The sequence below is a fragment of the Dendropsophus ebraccatus genome, unplaced genomic scaffold (genome assembly GCF_027789765.1).
Source record: "Dendropsophus ebraccatus isolate aDenEbr1 unplaced genomic scaffold, aDenEbr1.pat pat_scaffold_890_ctg1, whole genome shotgun sequence".
In the NCBI taxonomy this organism is placed as follows: domain Eukaryota; kingdom Metazoa; phylum Chordata; class Amphibia; order Anura; family Hylidae; genus Dendropsophus; species Dendropsophus ebraccatus.
In genome coordinates this window covers 4,234-20,877 of record NW_027210490.1, presented here as the reverse complement: position 1 = coordinate 20,877, position 16,644 = coordinate 4,234, and positions in this window count along the sequence as shown.

Here is a 16,644-nt window from a genome sequence, read left to right as displayed (position 1 = left end):
ACAGGGAGCTGCTCTCAGTATATACAGTAAGTACACAGGGAGCTGCTCTCAGTATATACAGTGAGTACACAGGGAGCTGCTCTCAGTATATACAGTGAGTACACAGGGAGCTGCTCTCAGTATATACAGTGAGTACAGGAAGCTGCTGTCAGTATATACAGTGAGTACACAGGGAGCTGCTGTCAGTATATACAGTGAGTACATGGAGCTGCTGTCAGTATATACAGTGAGTACACAGGGAGCTGCTGTCAGTATATACAGTGAGTACACTTAAGTGAACTATTTTACTATAAAGTGACCAACCCCTTTAAAAATTAAACGCCCGTACTCCGCTAGTGGGTGATATGTGACCCCCAACTCCCTCCTTACTCCATGAAGGCAGGCAGATGAGTAGGTAGTTAAAGGGGCATAAGTAGTGGGCGGTGGTTTTTGCAGTGATAGAGGGCAGGAGGCAATGGCTGTGATTCCTCTGTCCCTCAAAAAGCAAATGAAGTAAAAGTTATGTGTAAAAAGAAGAAGCCAAAAGTGTCAGGGAGGCATTGCAATCATTCAAGTCCTCAATGAATCTTCTTCGGTCCGTCGTCGGTCCTTTCGGACATATATCCTGGTGGGTGTCTTCCTTGTGGGTGTCATTGAGGGTGGTTGAATGATACAAGCTCCGCCTTCCTAGCACACTATATGAGTGGGTCATCTTGGTATTTATAACCCCACAGGAGCTTGTGACTATTCATTGGGGAGAGACCCGGGGCCATTTCCCCTTGTACAAGTCCATTAAAAAAGACTGGCCAAAAAATCATGGCCACACTCTTTCCCGGTCTTAATAGTCACTTCCTGAGCATAAACTCTCACCCAAGGAGGCGCATTAACAGCATTTCTGCCACCACCAGCTGCCTCCTCATTTGCATACGGCCCTCTGGCTGGCTCCTCATTTGCATACGGCACTCTGGCTGAAGCCTCAGCCTGTGCTTGTCTGTGGCAGTTGACAACTGTTGCTTAGGGACGCTCAGGTCCTGGGTTCTAATCCCGCATGGGCAAGAAGTGTGGATGCTCTCCCTGTGTGGGTGTGCGCAGGGCGGGCCTGCTTTTCCTGCCACAATCCAAACATACAGCCAGCAGGGGGATTGGGAATTTACACATTCAACCCTAGAAGGGGACAGGGAGCTGCAGTCAGTATATACAGTGAGTACACAGGTGGCTGCTGTCAGTATATACTGTGCGTACACTGGGAGCTGGTGTCGGTATATACAGTGAGTACACAGGTGGCTGCTGTCAGTATATTCTGTGCGTACACTGGGAGATGGTGTTGGTATATACAGTGAGTACACAGGAAGCTACTGTTGGTATATACAGTGAGTACACAGGAAGCTGCTGTCGGTATATACAGTGAGTACACAAGGAGCTGCTGTCAGTATATACAGTGAGTACAGGAGGCTGTTGTAAGTATATTCAGTGAGTACACAGGAAGCTGTCGTCAGTATATACATTGAGAATGAGTACACAGGAATCTGCTGTCAGTATATACAGAGTACACAGGGAGCTGCTGTCAGTATATACTGTGCGTACACTGGAAGCTGGTGTCGGTATATACAGTGAGTACAAAGGAAGCTGCTGTTGGTATATACAGTGAGTACACAGAAAGCTGCTGTCGGTATATACAGTGAGCACACAAGGAGCTGCTGTGAGTATATACAGTGACTATACATGGAGCTGCTATCAGTATATACATTAAGAATGAGTAAACAGGAAGCTGCTGTCAGTATATGCAGAGAGTACACAGGGAGCTGCTGTCAGTATATACAGTGAGTACAGGGAGCTACTGTCAGTATATACCGTGAGTAAACAGGGAGCTGTTGTCAGTATATACAGTGAGTACACAGGGAGCTGCTGTCAGTATATACAGTGAGTACACAAGAAGCTGCTGTCAGTATATACAATGAATACACAGGGAGCTGCTGTCAGTATATACAGTGAGTACACAAGAAGCTGCTGTCAGTATATACAGTGAGTACACAGGGAGCTGCTGTCAGCATATACAGTGAGTATACAGGAAGCTGCTGTCAGTATATACAGTGAGTACACAGGGAGCTGCTGTCAGTATATACAGTGAGTATACAGGAAGCTGCTGTCAGTATATACAGTGAGTACACAGGGAGCTGCTGTCAGCATATACAGTGAGTATACAGGAAGCTGCTGTCAGTATATACAGTGAGTACACAGGGAGCTGCTGTCAGTATATACAGTGAGTATACAGGAAGCTGCTGTCAGTATATACAGTGAGTACACAGGGAGCTGCTGTCAGTATATACAGTGAGTACAGGGAGCTGCTGTCAGTATATACAGTGAGTACACAGGGAGCTGCTGTCAGTATATACAGTGTGTACACTGGGAGCTGCTGTCAGTATATACAGTGAGTACAGGGAGCTGCTGTCAGTATATACAGTGAGTACACAGGGAGCTGCTGTCAGTATATACAGTGAGTATACAGGAAGCTGCTGTCAGTATATACAGTGAGTACACAGGGAGCTGCTGTCAGTATATACAGTGAGTACACAAGAAGCTTCTGTAAGTGTATACAGTGAGTACACAGGGAGCTGCTGTCAGTATATACAGTGATTACAGGGAGCTGCTGTCAGTATATACCGTGAGTATACAGGGAGCTGTTGTCAGTATATACAGTGAGTACACAGGGAGCTGCTCTCAGTATATACAGTGAGTACACAGGGAGCTGCTCTCAGTATATACAGTGAGTACACAGGGAGCTGCTCTCAGTATATACAGTGAGTACACAGGGAGCTGCTCTCAATATATACAGTGAGTACAGGAAGCTGCTGTCAGTATATACAGTGAGTACACAGGGAGCTGCTGTCAGTATATACAGTGAGTACATGGAGCTGCTGTCAGTATATACAGTGAGTACACAGGGAGCTGCTGTCAGTATATACAGTGAGTACACTTAAGTGAACTATTTTACTATAAAGTGACCAACCCCTTTAAAAATTAAACGCCCGTACTCCGCTAGTGGGTGATATGTGACCCCCAACTCCCTCCTTACTCCATGAAGGCAGGCAGATGAGTAGGTAGTTAAAGGGGCATAAGTAGTGGGCGGTGGTTTTTGCAGTGATAGAGGGCAGGGGGCAATGGCTGTGATTCCTCTGTCCCTCAAAAAGCAAATGAAGTAAAAGTTATGTGTAAAAAGAAGAAGCCAAAAGTGTCAGGGAGGCATTGCAATCATTCAAGTCCTCAATGAATCTTCTTCGGTCCGTCGTCGGTCCTTTCGGACATATATCCTGGTGGGTGTCTTCCTTGTGGGTGTCATTGAGGGTGGTTGAATGATACAAGCTCCGCCTTCCTAGCACACTATATGAGTGGGTCATCTTGGTATTTATAACCCCACAGGAGCTTGTGACTATTCATTGGGGAGAGACCCGGGGCCATTTCCCCTTGTACAAGTCCATTGAAAAAGACTGGCCAAAAAATCATGGCCACACTCTTTCCCGGTCTTAATAGTCACTTCCTGAGCATAAACTCTCACCCAAGGAGGCGCATTAACAGCATTTCTGCCACCACCAGCTGCCTCCTCATTTGCATACGGCCCTCTGGCTGGCTCCTCATTTGCATACGGCACTCTGGCTGAAGCCTCAGCCTGTGCTTGTCTGTGGCAGTTGACAACTGTTGCTTAGGGACGCTCAGGTCCTGGGTTCTAATCCCGCATGGGCAAGGAGTGTGGATGCTCTCCCTGTGTGGGTGTGCGCGGGGCGGGCCTGCTTTTCCTGCCACAATCCAAACATACAGCCAGCAGGGGGATTGGGAATTTACACATTCAACCCTAGAAGGGGACAGGGAGCTGCAGTCAGTATATACAGTGAGTACACAGGTGGCTGCTGTCAGTATATACTGTGCGTACACTGGGAGCTGGTGTCGGTATATACAGTGAGTACACAGGTGGCTGCTGTCAGTATATTCTGTGCGTACACTGGGAGATGGTGTCGGTATATACAGTGAGTACACAGGAAGCTACTGTTGGTATATACAGTGAGTACACAGGAAGCTGCTGTCGGTATATACAGTGAGTACACAAGGAGCTGCTGTCAGTATATACAGTGAGTACAGGAGGCTGTTGTAAGTATATTCAGTGAGTACACAGGAAGCTGTCGTCAGTATATACATTGAGAATGAGTACACAGGAATCTGCTGTCAGTATATACAGAGTACACAGGGAGCTGCTGTCAGTATATACTGTGCGTACACTGGAAGCTGGTGTCGGTATATACAGTGAGTACAAAGGAAGCTGCTGTTGGTATATACAGTGAGTACACAGGAAGCTGCTGTCGGTATATACAGTGAGTACACAAGGAGCTGCTGTGAGTATATACAGTGACTATACATGGAGCTGCTATCAGTATATACATTAAGAATGAGTAAACAGGAAGCTGCTGTCAGTATATGCAGAGAGTACACAGGGAGCTGCTGTCAGTATATACAGTGAGTATACAGGAAGCTGCTGTCAGTATATACAGTGAGTACACAGGGAGCTACTGTCATTATATACAGTGAGTACAGGGAGCTGCTGTCAGTATATACAGTGAGTACACAGGGAGCTGCTGTCAGTATATACAGTGTGTACACTGGGAGCTGCTGTCAGTATATACAGTGAGTACACAAGAAGCTTCTGTAAGTGTATACAGTGAGTACACAGGGAGCTGCTGTCAGTATATACAGTGAGTACAGGGAGCTGCTGTCAGTATATACCGTGAGTATACAGGGAGCTGTTGTCAGTATATACAGTGAGTACACAGGGAGCTGCTCTCAGTATATACAGTGAGTACACAGGGAGCTGCTCTCAGTATATACAGTGAGTACACAGGGAGCTGCTCTCAGTATATACAGTGAGTACACAGGGAGCTGCTCTCAGTATATACAGTGAGTACAGGAAGCTGCTGTCAGTATATACAGTGAGTATACAGGAAGCTGCTGTCAGTATATACAGTGAGTACACAGGGAGCTGCTGTCAGTATATACAGTGAGTACACAAGAAGTTTCTGTAAGTGTATACAGTGAGTACACAGGGAGCTGCTGTCAGTATATACAGTGAGTACAGGGAGCTGCTGTCAGTATATACCGTGAGTATACAGGGAGCTGTTGTCAGTATATACAGTGAGTACACAGGGAGCTGCTCTCAGTATATACAGTGAGTACACAGGGAGCTGCTCTCAGTATATACAGTGAGTACACAGGGAGCTGCTCTCAGTATATACAGTGAGTACACAGGGAGCTGCTCTCAGTATATACAGTGAGTACAGGAAGCTGCTGTCAGTATATACAGTGAGTACACAGGGAGCTGCTGTCAGTATATACAGTGAGTACATGGAGCTGCTGTCAGTATATACAGTGAGTACACAGGGAGCTGCTGTCAGTATATACAGTGAGTACACTTAAGTGAACTATTTTACTATAAAGTGACCAACCCCTTTAAAAATTAAACGCCCGTACTCCGCTAGTGGGTGATATGTGACCCCCAACTCCCTCCTTACTCCATGAAGGCAGGCAGATGAGTAGGTAGTTAAAGGGGCATAAGTAGTGGGCGGTGGTTTTTGCAGTGATAGAGGGCAGGGGGCAATGGCTGTGATTCCTCTGTCCCTCAAAAAGCAAATGAAGTAAAAGTTATGTGTAAAAAGAAGAAGCCAAAAGTGTCAGGGAGGCATTGCAATCATTCAAGTCCTCAATGAATCTTCTTCGGTCCGTCGTCGGTCCTTTCGGACATATATCCTGGTGGGTGTCTTCCTTGTGGGTGTCATTGAGGGTGGTTGAATGATACAAGCTCCGACTTCCTAGCACACTATATGAGTGGGTCATCTTGGTATTTATAACCCCACAGGAGCTTGTGACTATTCATTGGGGAGAGACCCGGGGCCATTTCCCCTTGTACAAGTCCATTAAAAAAGACTGGCCAAAAAATCATGGCCACACTCTTTCCCGGTCTTAATAGTCACTTCCTGAGCATAAACTCTCACCCAAGGAGGCGCATTAACAGCATTTCTGCCACCACCAGCTGCCTCCTCATTTGCATACGGCCCTCTGGCTGGCTCCTCATTTGCATACGGCACTCTGGCTGAAGCCTCAGCCTGTGCTTGTCTGTGGCAGTTGACAACCGTTGCTTAGGGACGCTCAGGTCCTGGGTTCTAATCCCGCATGGGCAAGAAGTGTGGATGCTCTCCCTGTGTGGGTGTGCGCGGGGCGGGCCTGCTTTTCCTGCCACAATCCAAACATACAGCCAGCAGGGGGATTGGGAATTTACACATTCAACCCTAGAAGGGGACAGGGAGCTGCAGTCAGTATATACAGTGAGTACACAGGTGGCTGCTGTCAGTATATACTGTGCGTACACTGGGAGCTGGTGTCGGTATATACAGTGAGTACACAGGTGGCTGCTGTCAGTATATTCTGTGCGTACACTGGGAGATGGTGTCGGTATATACAGTGAGTACACAGGAAGCTACTGTTGGTATATACAGTGAGTACACAGGAAGCTGCTGTCGGTATATACAGTGAGTACACAAGGAGCTGCTGTCAGTATATACAGTGAGTACAGGAGGCTGTTGTAAGTATATTCAGTGAGTACACAGGAAGCTGTCGTCAGTATATACATTGAGAATGAGTACACAGGAATCTGCTGTCAGTATATACAGAGTACACAGGGAGCTGCTGTCAGTATATACTGTGCGTACACTGGAAGCTGGTGTCGGTATATACAGTGAGTACAAAGGAAGCTGCTGTTGGTATATACAGTGAGTACACAGGAAGCTGCTGTCGGTATATACAGTGAGTACACAAGGAGCTGCTGTGAGTATATACAGTGACTATACATGGAGCTGCTATCAGTATATACATTAAGAATGAGTAAACAGGAAGCTGCTGTCAGTATATGCAGAGAGTACACAGGGAGCTGCTGTCAGTATATACAGTGAGTACAGGGAGCTACTGTCAGTATATACCATGAGTAAACAGGGAGCTGTTGTCAGTATATACAGTGAGTACACAAGAAGCTGCTGTCAGTATATACAATGAATACACAGGGAGCTGCTGTCAGTATATACAGTGAGTACACAAGAAGCTGCTGTCAGTATATACAGTGAGTACACAGGGAGCTGCTGTCAGCATATACAGTGAGTATACAGGAAGCTGCTGTCAGTATATACAGTGAGTACACAGGGAGCTGCTGTCAGTATATACAGTGAGTATACAGGAAGCTGCTGTCAGTATATACAGTGAGTACACAGGGAGCTGCTGTCAGCATATACAGTGAGTATACAGGAAGCTGCTGTCAGTATATACAGTGAGTACACAGGGAGCTGCTGTCAGTATATACAGTGAGTATACAGGAAGCTGCTGTCAGTATATACAGTGAGTACACAGGGAGCTGCTGTCAGTATATACAGTGAGTACAGGGAGCTGCTGTCAGTATATACAGTGAGTACACAGGGAGCTGCTGTCAGTATATACAGTGAGTACACAGGGAGCTGCTGTCAGTATATACAGTGAGTACAGGGAGCTGCTGTCAGTATATACAGTGAGTACACAGGGAGCTGCTGTCAGTATATACAGTGAGTATACAGGAAGCTGCTGTCAGTATATACAGTGAGTACACAGGGAGCTGCTGTCAGTATATACAGTGAGTACACACGAAGCTTCTGTAAGTGTATACAGTGAGTACACAGTGAGCTGCTGTCAGTATATACAGTGATTACAGGGAGCTGCTGTCAGTATATACCGTGAGTATACAGGGAGCTGTTGTCAGTATATACAGTGAGTACACAGGGAGCTGCTCTCAGTATATACAGTGAGTACACAGGGAGCTGCTCTCAGTATATACAGTGAGTACACAGGGAGCTGCTCTCAGTATATACAGTGAGTACACAGGGAGCTGCTCTCAGTATATACAGTGAGTACAGGAAGCTGCTGTCAGTATATACAGTGAGTACACAGGGAGCTGCTGTCAGTATATACAGTGAGTACATGGAGCTGCTGTCAGTATATACAGTGAGTACACAGGGAGCTGCTGTCAGTATATACAGTGAGTACACTTAAGTGAACTATTTTACTATAAAGTGACCAACCCCTTTAAAAATTAAACGCCCGTACTCCGCTAGTGGGTGATATGTGACCCCCAACTCCCTCCTTACTCCATGAAGGCAGGCAGATGAGTAGGTAGTTAAAGGGGCATAAGTAGTGGGCGGTGGTTTTTGCAGTGATAGAGGGCAGGGGGCAATGGCTGTGATTCCTCTGTCCCTCAAAAAGCAAATGAAGTAAAAGTTATGTGTAAAAAGAAGAAGCCAAAAGTGTCAGGGAGGCATTGCAATCATTCAAGTCCTCAATGAATCTTGTTCGGTCCGTCGTCGGTCCTTTCGGACATATATCCTGGTGGGTGTCTTCCTTGTGGGTGTCATTGAGGGTGGTTGAATGATACAAGCTCCGCCTTCCTAGCACACTATATGAGTGGGTCATCTTGGTATTTATAACCCCACAGGAGCTTGTGACTATTCATTGGGGAGAGACCCGGGGCCATTTCCCCTTGTACAAGTCCATTGAAAAAGACTGGCCAAAAAATCATGGCCACACTCTTTCCCGGTCTTAATAGTCACTTCCTGAGCATAAACTCTCACCCAAGGAGGCGCATTAACAGCATTTCTGCCACCACCATCTGCCTCCTCATTTGCATACGGCCCTCTGGCTGGCTCCTCATTTGCATACGGCACTCTGGCTGAAGCCTCAGCCTGTGCTTGTCTGTGGCAGTTGACAACTGTTGCTTAGGGACGCTCAGGTCCTGGGTTCTAATCCCGCATGGGCAAGAAGTGTGGATGCTCTCCCTGTGTGGGTGTGCGCGGGGCGGGCCTGCTTTTCCTGCCACAATCCAAACATACAGCCAGCAGGGGGATTGGGAATTTACACATTCAACCCTAGAAGGGGACAGGGAGCTGCAGTCAGTATATACAGTGAGTACACAGGTGGCTGCTGTCAGTATATACTGTGCGTACACTGGGAGCTGGTGTCGGTATATACAGTGAGTACACAGGTGGCTGCTGTCAGTATATTCTGTGCGTACACTGGGAGATGGTGTCGGTATATACAGTGAGTACACAGGAAGCTACTGTTGGTATATACAGTGAGTACACAGGAAGCTGCTGTCGGTATATACAGTGAGTACACAAGGAGCTGCTGTCAGTATATACAGTGAGTACAGGAGGCTGTTGTAAGTATATTCAGTGAGTACACAGGAAGCTGTCGTCAGTATATACATTGAGAATGAGTACACAGGAATCTGCTGTCAGTATATACAGAGTACACAGGGAGCTGCTGTCAGTATATACTGTGCGTACACTGGAAGCTGGTGTCGGTATATACAGTGAGTACAAAGGAAGCTGCTGTTGGTATATACAGTGAGTACACAGGAAGCTGCTGTCGGTATATACAGTGAGTACACAAGGAGCTGCTGTGAGTATATACAGTGACTATACATGGAGCTGCTATCAGTATATACATTAAGAATGAGTAAACAGGAAGCTGCTGTCAGTATATGCAGAGAGTACAAAGGGAGCTGCTGTCAGTATATACAGTGAGTATACAGGAAGCTGCTGTCAGTATATACAGTGAGTACACAGGGAGCTACTGTCAGTATATACAGTGAGTACAGGGAGCTGCTGTCAGTATATACAGTGAGTACACAGGGAGCTGCTGTCAGTATATACAGTGTGTACACTGGGAGCTGCTGTCAGTATATACAGTGTGTACACTGGGAGCTGCTGTCAGTATATACAGTGAGTACACAGGGAGCTGCTGTCAGTATATACAGTGAGTATACAGGAAGCTGCTGTCAGTATATACAGTGAGTACACAGGGAGCTGCTGTCAGTATATACAGTGTGTACACTGGGAGCTGCTGTCAGTATATACAGTGAGTACAGGGAGCTGCTGTCAGTATATACAGTGAGTACACAGGGAGCTGCTGTCAGTATATACAGTGAGTATACAGGAAGCTGCTGTCAGTATATACAGTGAGTACACAGGGAGCTGCTGTCAGTATATACAGTGAGTACATGGAGCTGCTGTCAGTATATACAGTGAGTACACAGGGAGCTGCTGTCAGTATATACAGTGAGTACACTTAAGTGAACTATTTTACTATAAAGTGACCAACCCCTTTAAAAATTAAACGCCCGTACTCCGCTAGTGGGTGATATGTGACCCCCAACTCCCTCCTTACTCCATGAAGGCAGGCAGATGAGTAGGTAGTTAAAGGGGCATAAGTAGTGGGCGGTGGTTTTTGCAGTGATAGAGGGCAGGGGGCAATGGCTGTGATTCCTCTGTCCCTCAAAAAGCAAATGAAGTAAAAGTTATGTGTAAAAAGAAGAAGCCAAAAGTGTCAGGGAGGCATTGCAATCATTCAAGTCCTCAATGAATCTTGTTCGGTCCGTCGTCGGTCCTTTCGGACATATATCCTGGTGGGTGTCTTCCTTGTGGGTGTCATTGAGGGTGGTTGAATGATACAAGCTCCGCCTTCCTAGCACACTATATGAGTGGGTCATCTTGGTATTTATAACCCCACAGGAGCTTGTGACTATTCATTGGGGAGAGACCCGGGGCCATTTCCCCTTGTACAAGTCCATTGAAAAAGACTGGCCAAAAAATCATGGCCACACTCTTTCCCGGTCTTAATAGTCACTTCCTGAGCATAAACTCTCACCCAAGGAGGCGCATTAACAGCATTTCTGCCACCACCAGCTGCCTCCTCATTTGCATACGGCCCTCTGGCTGGCTCCTCATTTGCATACGGCACTCTGGCTGAAGCCTCAGCCTGTGCTTGTCTGTGGCAGTTGACAACTGTTGCTTAGGGACGCTCAGGTCCTGGGTTCTAATCCCGCATGGGCAAGAAGTGTGGATGCTCTCCCTGTGTGGGTGTGCGCGGGGCGGGCCTGCTTTTCCTGCCACAATCCAAACATACAGCCAGCAGGGGGATTGGGAATTTACACATTCAACCCTAGAAGGGGACAGGGAGCTGCAGTCAGTATATACAGTGAGTACACAGGTGGCTGCTGTCAGTATATACTGTGCGTACACTGGGAGCTGGTGTCGGTATATACAGTGAGTACACAGGTGGCTGCTGTCAGTATATTCTGTGCGTACACTGGGAGATGGTGTCGGTATATACAGTGAGTACACAGGAAGCTGCTGTCGGTATATACAGTGAGTACACAAGGAGCTGCTGTCAGTATATACAGTGAGTACAGGAGGCTGTTGTAAGTATATTCAGTGAGTACACAGGAAGCTGTCGTCAGTATATACATTGAGAATGAGTACACAGGAATCTGCTGTCAGTATATACAGAGTACACAGGGAGCTGCTGTCAGTATATACTGTGCGTACACTGGAAGCTGGTGTCGGTATATACAGTGAGTACAAAGGAAGCTGCTGTTGGTATATACAGTGAGTACACAGGAAGCTGCTGTCGGTATATACAGTGAGTACACAAGGAGCTGCTGTGAGTATATACAGTGACTATACATGGAGCTGCTATCAGTATATACATTAAGAATGAGTAAACAGGAAGCTGCTGTCAGTATATGCAGAGAGTACAAAGGGAGCTGCTGTCAGTATATACAGTGAGTATACAGGAAGCTGCTGTCAGTATATACAGTGAGTACACAGGGAGCTGCTGTCAGTATATACAGTGAGTACAGGGAGCTGCTGTCAGTATATACAGTGAGTACACAGGGAGCTGCTGTCAGTATATACAGTGTGTACACTGGGAGCTGCTGTCAGTATATACAGTGAGTACACAAGAAGCTTCTGTAAGTGTATACAGTGAGTACACAGGGAGCTGCTGTCAGTATATACAGTGAGTACAGGGAGCTGCTGTCAGTATATACAGTGAGTATACAGGGAGCTGTTGTCAGTATATACAGTGAGTACACAGGGAGCTGCTGTCAGTATATACAGTGAGTACACAGGGAGCTGCTCTCAGTATATACAGTGAGTACACAGGGAGCTGCTCTCAGTATATACAGTGAGTACACAGGGAGCTGCTCTCAGTATATACAGTGAGTACAGGTAGCTGCTGTCAGTATATACAGTGAGTACACAGGGAGCTGCTGTCAGTATATACAGTGAGTACATGGAGCTGCTGTCAGTATATACAGTGAGTACACAGGGAGCTGCTGTCAGTATATACAGTGAGTACACTTAAGTGAACTATTTTACTATAAAGTGACCAACCCCTTTAAAAATTAAACGCCCGTACTCCGCTAGTGGGTGATATGTGACCCCCAACTCCCTCCTTACTCCATGAAGGCAGGCAGATGAGTAGGTAGTTAAAGGGGCATAAGTAGTGGGCGGTGGTTTTTGCAGTGATAGAGGGCAGGGGGCAATGGCTGTGATTCCTCTGTCCCTCAAAAAGCAAATGAAGTAAAAGTTATGTGTAAAAAGAAGAAGCCAAAAGTGTCAGGGAGGCATTGCAATCATTCAAGTCCTCAATGAATCTTGTTCGGTCCGTCGTCGGTCCTTTCGGACATATATCCTGGTGGGTGTCTTCCTTGTGGGTGTCATTGAGGGTGGTTGAATGATACAAGCTCCGCCTTCCTAGCACACTATATGAGTGGGTCATCTTGGTATTTATAACCCCACAGGAGCTTGTGACTATTCATTGGGGAGAGACCCGGGGCCATTTCCCCTTGTACAAGTCCATTAAAAAAGACTGGCCAAAAAATCATGGCCACACTCTTTCCCGGTCTTAATAGTCACTTCCTGAGCATAAACTCTCACCCAAGGAGGCGCATTAACAGCATTTCTGCCACCACCAGCTGCCTCCTCATTTGCATACGGCCCTCTGGCTGGCTCCTCATTTGCATACGGCACTCTGGCTGAAGCCTCAGCCTGTGCTTGTCTGTGGCAGTTGACAACTGTTGCTTAGGGACGCTCAGGTCCTGGGTTCTAATCCCGCATGGGCAAGAAGTGTGGATGCTCTCCCTGTGTGGGTGTGCGCGGGGCGGGCCTGCTTTTCCTGCCACAATCCAAACATACAGCCAGCAGGGGGATTGGGAATTTACACATTCAACCCTAGAAGGGGACAGGGAGCTGCAGTCAGTATATACAGTGAGTACACAGGTGGCTGCTGTCAGTATATACTGTGCGTACACTGGGAGCTGGTGTCGGTATATACAGTGAGTACACAGGTGGCTGCTGTCAGTATATTCTGTGCGTACACTGGGAGATGGTGTCGGTATATACAGTGAGTACACAGGAAGCTACTGTTAGTATATACAGTGAGTACACAGGAAGCTGCTGTCGGTATATACAGTGAGTACACAAGGAGCTGCTGTCAGTATATACAGTGAGTACAGGAGGCTGTTGTAAGTATATTCAGTGAGTACACAGGAAGCTGTCGTCAGTATATACATTGAGAATGAGTACACAGGAATCTGCTGTCAGTATATACAGAGTACACAGGGAGCTGCTGTCAGTATATACTGTGCGTACACTGGAAGCTGGTGTCGGTATATACAGTGAGTACAAAGGAAGCTGCTGTTGGTATATACAGTGAGTACACAGGAAGCTGCTGTCAGTATATACAGTGTGTACACTGGGAGCTGCTGTCAGTATATACAGTGAGTACACAAGAAGCTTCTGTAAGTGTATACAGTGAGTACACAGGGAGCTGCTGTCAGTATATACAGTGAGTACAGGAGGCTGTTGTAAGTATATTCAGTGAGTACACAGGAAGCTGTCGTCAGTATATACATTGAGAATGAGTACACAGGAATCTGCTGTCAGTATAAACAGAGTACACAGGGAGCTGCTGTCAGTATATACTGTGCGTACACTGGAAGCTGGTGTCGGTATATACAGTGAGTACAAAGGAAGCTGCTGTTGGTATATACAGTGAGTACACAGGAAGCTGCTGTCGGTATATACAGTGAGTACACAAGGAGCTGCTGTGAGTATATACAGTGACTATACATGGAGCTGCTATCAGTATATACATTAAGAATGAGTAAACAGGAAGCTGCTGTCAGTATATGCAGAGAGTACAAAGGGAGCTGCTGTCAGTATATACAGTGAGTATACAGGAAGCTGCTGTCAGTATATACAGTGAGTACACAGGGAGCTACTGTCAGTATATACAGTGAGTACAGGGAGCTGCTGTCAGTATATACAGTGAGTACACAGGGAGCTGCTGTCAGTATATACAGTGTGTACACTGGGAGCTGCTGTCAGTATATACAGTGAGTACACAAGAAGCTTCTGTAAGTGTATACAGTGAGTACACAGGGAGCTGCTGTCAGTATATACAGTGAGTACAGGGAGCTGCTGTCAGTATATACCGTGAGTATACAGGGAGCTGTTGTCAGTATATACAGTGAGTACACAGGGAGCTGCTCTCAGTATATACAGTGAGTAAACAGGGAGCTGCTCTCAGTATATACAGTGAGTACACAGGGAGCTGCTCTCAGTATATACAGTGAGTACACAGGGAGCTGCTCTCAGTATATACAGTGAGTACAGGAAGCTGCTGTCAGTATATACAGTGAGTATACAGGAAGCTGCTGTCAGTATATACAGTGAGTACACAGGGAGCTGCTGTCAGTATATACAGTGAGTACACAAGAAGCTTCTGTAAGTGTATACAGTGAGTACACAGGGAGCTGCTGTCAGTATATACAGTGAGTACAGGGAGCTGCTGTCAGTATATACCGTGAGTATACAGGGAGCTGTTGTCAGTATATACAGTGAGTACACAGGGAGCTGCTCTCAGTATATACAGTGAGTACACAGGGAGCTGCTCTCAGTATATACAGTGAGTACACAGGGAGCTGCTCTCAGTATATACAGTGAGTACACAGGGAGCTGCTCTCAGTATATACAGTGAGTACAGGGAGCTGCTGTCAGTATATACAGTGAGTACACAGGGAGCTGCTGTCAGTATATACAGTGAGTACATGGAGCTGCTGTCAGTATATACAGTGAGTACACAGGGAGCTGCTGTCAGTATATACAGTGAGTACACTTAAGTGAACTATTTTACTATAAAGTGACCAACCCCTTTAAAAATTAAACGCCCGTACTCCGCTAGTGGGTGATATGTGACCCCCAACTCCCTCCTTACTCCATGAAGGCAGGCAGATGAGTAGGTAGTTAAAGGGGCATAAGTAGTGGGCGGTGGTTTTTGCAGTGATAGAGGGCAGGGGGCAATGGCTGTGATTCCTCTGTCCCTCAAAAAGCAAATGAAGTAAAAGTTATGTGTAAAAAGAAGAAGCCAAAAGTGTCAGGGAGGCATTGCAATCATTCAAGTCCTCAATGAATCTTGTTCGGTCCGTCGTCGGTCCTTTCGGACATATATCCTGGTGGGTGTCTTCCTTGTGGGTGTCATTGAGGGTGGTTGAATGATACAAGCTCCGCCTTCCTAGCACACTATATGAGTGGGTCATCTTGGTATTTATAACCCCACAGGAGCTTGTGACTATTCATTGGGGAGAGACCCGGGGCCATTTCCCCTTGTACAAGTCCATTGAAAAAGACTGGCCAAAAAATCATGGCCACACTCTTTCCCGGTCTTAATAGTCACTTCCTGAGCATAAACTCTCACCCAAGGAGGCGCATTAACAGCATTTCTGCCACCACCAGCTGCCTCCTCATTTGCATACGGCCCTCTGGCTGGCTCCTCATTTGCATACGGCACTCTGGCTGAAGCCTCAGCCTGTGCTTGTCTGTGGCAGTTGACAACTGTTGCTTAGGGACGCTCAGGTCCTGGGTTCTAATCCCGCATGGGCAAGAAGTGTGGATGCTCTCCCTGTGTGGGTGTGCGCGGGGCGGGCCTGCTTTTCCTGCCACAATCCAAACATACAGCCAGCAGGGGGATTGGGAATTTACACATTCAACCCTAGAAGGGGACAGGGAGCTGCAGTCAGTATATACAGTGAGTACACAGGTGGCTGCTGTCAGTATATACTGTGCGTACACTGGGAGCTGGTGTCGGTATATACAGTGAGTACACAGGTGGCTGCTGTCAGTATATTCTGTGCGTACACTGGGAGATGGTGTCGGTATATACAGTGAGTACACAGGAAGCTACTGTTGGTATATACAGTGAGTACACAGGAAGCTGCTGTCGGTATATACAGTGAGTACACAAGGAGCTGCTGTCAGTATATACAGTGAGTACAGGAGGCTGTTGTAAGTATATTCAGTGAGTACACAGGAAGCTGTCGTCAGTATATACATTGAGAATGAGTACACAGGAATCTGCTGTCAGTATATACAGAGTACACAGGGAGCTGCTGTCAGTATATACTGTGCGTACACTGGAAGCTGGTGTCGGTATATACAGTGAGTACAAAGGAAGCTGCTGTTGGTATATACAGTGAGTACACAGGAAGCTGCTGTCGGTATATACAGTGAGTACACAAGGAGCTGCTGTCAGTATATACAGTGACTATACATGGAGCTGCTATCAGTATATACATTAAGAATGAGTAAACAGGAAGCTGCTGTCAGTATATGCAGAGAGTACAAAGGGAGCTGCTGTCAGTATATACAGTGAGTACAGGGAGCTACTGTCAGTATATACCTTGAGTAAACAGGGAGCTGTTGTCAGTAT